Raw genomic sequence first — 5,215 nt, 5'->3', positions numbered from 1 at the left:
AAATACCATCTACAACCTTCCATTATAAGTCATGTCATTTTACTTGGTACTGCTATTTACCCAATGTGGTAGATTTCGATGTCAAATATAGTGTGGTAGTCTAGGGTTAATTACGAAAAATTTTGTTATTTTTATACGATCCATTTCGTAATTCCAAACGACAATTTGTTTACGGTGCTGATTGTTATTGTTCAAAATAAATTTTAATAATTGGTACTGTTGGGCATTTCCAACTATCTTTGGACCCTCTATTTCATCAATGAATCCAACGATCTCTCTAAAATTTGTTTTTTTTTATTTAATATATTTAATATTATAAAATATTAAAAATCAAATACATGAGAGAGAGAGAGGAAGAAAGAGGTGGATAAGAAGGGGAAAGGGAGAGAGGGAATGAGAAAGAGAGATTGCTGGTGCTGTTTATGTGTTACTCAGAGTTTCGATCGGAATACGCTGTGCGTATGTGTACACGTGTGAAAATATGTGCGTGCGTGCGTGCGTGCGTGCGTGCGTGCGTGCGTGCGTGTGTGTATATTGTGACGCCGCAGTCCGCTGCAGCGGAGCAGCGTCCCGCCGCCGTCACAAGGCGCGGGTTCGCGCCCCTTTTTGCCGGACCGACAGCCGCGTTGTGTAAAGCGAGACCGAGATCTCCGGGAGGCCCGAATTTGTATCGCGTATCTTTTATTAATTTTATTTGGAACCTCTTATATGTACCACGGCACCTCACCGGACCAACAGAGCCTCGGCAGAGAAGAATCAAGGCCCTCGACAGCGAGAAGGAGTTGGAGTGCGGGCGAACTGGCGCCGGAGCAAAGGGGACACGCACCGGGCACGCGGCGAGCGGGTGATCGAGCGCGCGAGAGCGCGCAAGGATACTCAAGCCGCCAGGGGCGCGACCGGGACGGCGAGCACGGTGGCTGAGGCCCGCGACGGGCGATACGGCCGGCGATTTCCCCAGGGCCCGGGGACGTCGCCGAGAGCTGCCGGGGCGAGAGAGCCAACTCGTCCCGGGATTCAAGGGCGAGGGACGCGCCCAGCTGATTCCACGCCGCCAAGTCCCGGATATGGGGCGACCTCGCGCGGGCGCGAGGCGCCCATCTGAAGAATCACCTGATCGCGCCCGTGCCACGGCGGGACCCCACACGGCGCCGCGATTGGTCGCGGCCAACTGCGCCGCTGTATTGCGCACCCCCGGGCTGGGGGTGCAGGCATCGATCCGCGATTGAGCGCGATCGACATCGCTTTTGCGTGCGAGCGAACGGAGCGTGCGGTCGATCCAGCGTGCGATCGAAAGCGAGCGACCGAGAGAGATAGAGAGAGCGAGCGAGAGGCAACGAGCTGCCGGTCCTGCTACCGAGGAAGCTGAGACGAGGATCGGTGAGGTGACCCTCTTTTTCGTGTAAAGCCACGGGCTGAGAATCTTGTTCGCACTCTGCGGACGGGAACGCCATTTTTCGTGTCAGAGTCACGTCGCGTGCGCCCCTTCGGCGACGCGTACCGCGTAGTACTCTTTGGTTTGGTGTATCGGCGTTCATCCTCAAGTGCGAGGATTCTCATAGAATCGGCCGTGAGCGATCGGGAGTGTCGCGATTCGCGTGTCGAGCCACCCGGAGATCGTCGTCGCGAGTTCGCCGCAAAGCCCTCGCGCCCGAGCGCGCGAGCGTTAGCGTAAGTGTGAGTGAGTGCGCGGAATCACGAGGCCGCGCGTCGCGCTGTCGCGTGACCTTGCGCGTGATTGCCTTGCCTATCGGTGTGTGTCAATTATGGGTCGACTTCGTTTCGTACAAGTCTCGGGCGCGCAGATTCACGATCGATTTTCGCGTAAATAATTGTGGTCGATAGACCTCGGTACTCGCGTCGTACCGAGCCCCGTCCGTTATTGTATCATCGCGCCGACTAATTTTTAATGCGTTTCTTCTCGTTTCCGGCCGAATTTCCAGTCTATTGCTTGTCTCTTTCTTTTGTACGCGGGAATTCGTCGTGCCGCCGGATTATTCGCGCCTACTAGCGTTGTACCCGTCGCGTCGCGCCCGTATTCGTCTTATTACACTGTGTTACTTTTCTTTTCGTTTTCTTTTCACCGTTTCTTATTGCCGCTCCGAACGGCCAATAAATCTGTTATTAATTTCTTATTATTAATCGGTTGGAGTACAAATTCTTTCGCCCGCCCCGCGCCATCCCTTCGCCCTTCGGTCTCGCCCTGCCCCTCTGCCGTTAGGTAGAGCCGGCCGGCCTTCGTGTGATCGACTTCGGGAGCGGCGTCCGGTGGTGAATTTCGGCTAGCGCTGTGAACGATCGCTTTCTGCTGTCGCATTATCGCGGGAAATTCGCGTTTCGCGAGTGACGTGCCGCCGAGCCCGTCTGGCGCCCAAATTTCGCGTCGCCGCTCCTCGTCGGTCGCAGGAAGGACACCTTCCGGAGGGCTGTCACCTTCCCTCCTGGGAATCGTGCGCGATTCCCACCTCCTTGTTTGATCCGTGCTCAGGTGAGTTACTTAACTCGCGGGAGCACGTGACAGTATATATATATATATATATATATATATATATATTCCGTGCCATTCTTTATTATCATCGACTTCCTTATTACTATTAATTATTGATATTTCATTCCACCTTATTTACTGTGTCATGTTATACACCATATACCTTGAGTTATTATTATTGACCAATATTGCACTTTCCTTTTACTGTAATATTATATTCTCTTAATACGATACTCTCTATAATATTCATAATTGCACTATGTAATAGAATTCAATCTTTAATTAAACTTTATCACATTATATTTCGTTAAATTTTGAATTCGAAAGCCTAGAGTTAAATGTTAGTCATTTTGCCTATAATATTTCGTACTATATTTTAATATATTACAAAGAAGTATAAAACATTGTAGAATTAATAATACTATTTGCATGCACATAATTTCAGATAATGATATCACATTTATGTAATCTTTAGATATTCATATATAATTGTTACGTCCGGTGGACTCCACGATTTCTTTGTTTTGTGAACACAAGATAAGGTAAATTCTTAAATATAATAACGGCTATTAATCAACAAAATACCTCGACCCAACGAAATTGACCGTTGTCGGTTTCCTTGGGAAGAATTCGCTTTAAGCAAACAGTATGGAACCGAATGTGAGGGATCTTTATTACCAAAAAACAAATAAGTTGTATCTCACATTACATAATCTACTCGCGACAAAAACCTAAGTTCGAAACGTACCTTTTAAAAAAAAGACTAACAGAATGTTTGGGCTAAATTCATGACAAAACCGAAAGGAAAACTCCAAATTCCATAGAATAGAATAATATTATTAAATAAACAGCCCACATGTTGAGTCATAAAATCCTATCAAAGGACAAGATAGCCCAGCGAAAAATTCAAGATCTCACGTTCGGAATAAACATTGATTTTGCCGCGGTCGGATCAAATGAATTTGGCCCGATAAATACAACTACCAATAAACAACCTACCAAATAAGAATCATATCAGGGACCCACCAATAACAAGGTGCGATCTAACCTAAAATTCGGCAACGCATCTGAGGTGGCTCACCAATGGGTAGCTTTAAGAATTGATAACTGTAAAACGGGCGGAGTGATCCCAAATCGAATCTCCCAACCAAATTCATTTTTTCCTCAAATTGCCACCACCCATGAGTTTCCTTATATAAGCCGAGACATTCCCGAACTTGACATTTTTAATCCTGAGTTTATTCAATCGCTCTGACGTCCGTCAGAAATCAGTCATCTTTTTAGAGTCAGTGCGCGTTTAAGTTGAAGTGACCGCCTGACACCGCCGATTGACCCTTGGGCAGACAACTTGAACAGCCAAGCGGCCTTTGGAACTGCAACCCCAGCTAGACACCAGTTTTCAAATCAGTAAGTCATAAAATCTTTCGTTGCCACTTCGCGTCCCCTTCTCGGTTTCGGTACTATCTTATACTCTTTATAGTGAACAACCGAGAGTTCACTCGCTTAACTGTTTCGCAGATCAACCTAGGCGATCCCGCCAGCAAGCCCGGAGAAATGCGCGGCAATTGCTCGACCAAACCTTTGAGGAGTGGCGCCGGATCCTCCAAGATGCGGAACACGCGGGCCTGATTCGCGCAAATTCTAATTCCCGATCTCCATCCCCAGAAAAGTTACCTTCACCTCAAGTTTCCCCATCGCCCTCTCCTTCCTCCTCTGCTCCAACGCAGAGAATCTTTCCTGATACCCCTCCGCATTCTAACCCTTCGCTTCCAATTCGTTCTTCTTCTCCCGGGTCTTCTCCTCCTTATAATTTTTCCGACATAGGAGATTGGTTAAACCTTCTTCTTATGAAAATCTATTAATTCCCGGATCTCCAGCAATCTCCATCTATGATTCCTATGGAAATCCTCTTTCTCCCCCATCTCCCCACGCTCGTTTACGAAACGAACAACAGTTTGAAAACTCGCCATCTTCCACTCCTTCCTCCAATGATGACGAGGTGCAAATTATAGAGGATCCTCCCTCCCCCGCACCCTCCACCTCATCTGATTCCTCCCTTTGTGAAATTGTCGACAAAATACCGGCACCACGTCCCCGGTTTTATTTTAATTACGGCAACCATGGAACCTTAGAGTCGTTGTTTTCACAATTTGATCAACTCACGACTTCTCTTCCCCGGGGAATCTTCACAATAGGCCCGGATTTCTTTGACCGTGACGAAATCCGTTCGCACGCGAGAACTGCCCCCCTGAATTCATACATTCCCGTTTACCTGCCGCACTCCCAATACCCATACCAGGTCCCTATCGAATTCTTTTATATTTTCTTCCCCTCTTCAACTGCAACCCTTTATGAGATCCACGATTAAGCTTCATTTACACTCCCTCGTTATAATTTTATTGTTACATATCTGTGTACCAATCGATTTACATTGTAACTACGTCACATTATGTTAAATTTAATTTAATTCAATTTCGATATTCAACACCTTATCAATTATTTTAAGTTTCAAAATACACTAGTGGAAAAAATTAAAGGATAAAAAAAAAATTGCAAATTTTTTAACGTTTTTCAAGTGGCTGTATTTCCTTCAAAAATGGTCGTATTGGAGTTTTAAAAAAAGCATTTTAAAGCTTGAAGTTTCTAGTTTTGAGATCTTACGATGAAAAAATTTTTCAAGCAACGTGTACCGCGCAATCCTAATGAATACCGAAAGAAATTTTTTTTCAA

The sequence above is a fragment of the Wasmannia auropunctata genome, unplaced genomic scaffold, assembly GCF_000956235.1.
Source record: "Wasmannia auropunctata unplaced genomic scaffold, wasmannia.A_1.0 LD336053.1, whole genome shotgun sequence".
Taxonomy (NCBI): Eukaryota; Metazoa; Arthropoda; class Insecta; order Hymenoptera; family Formicidae; genus Wasmannia; species Wasmannia auropunctata.
Note: the sequence above shows the minus strand (reverse complement) of the source record.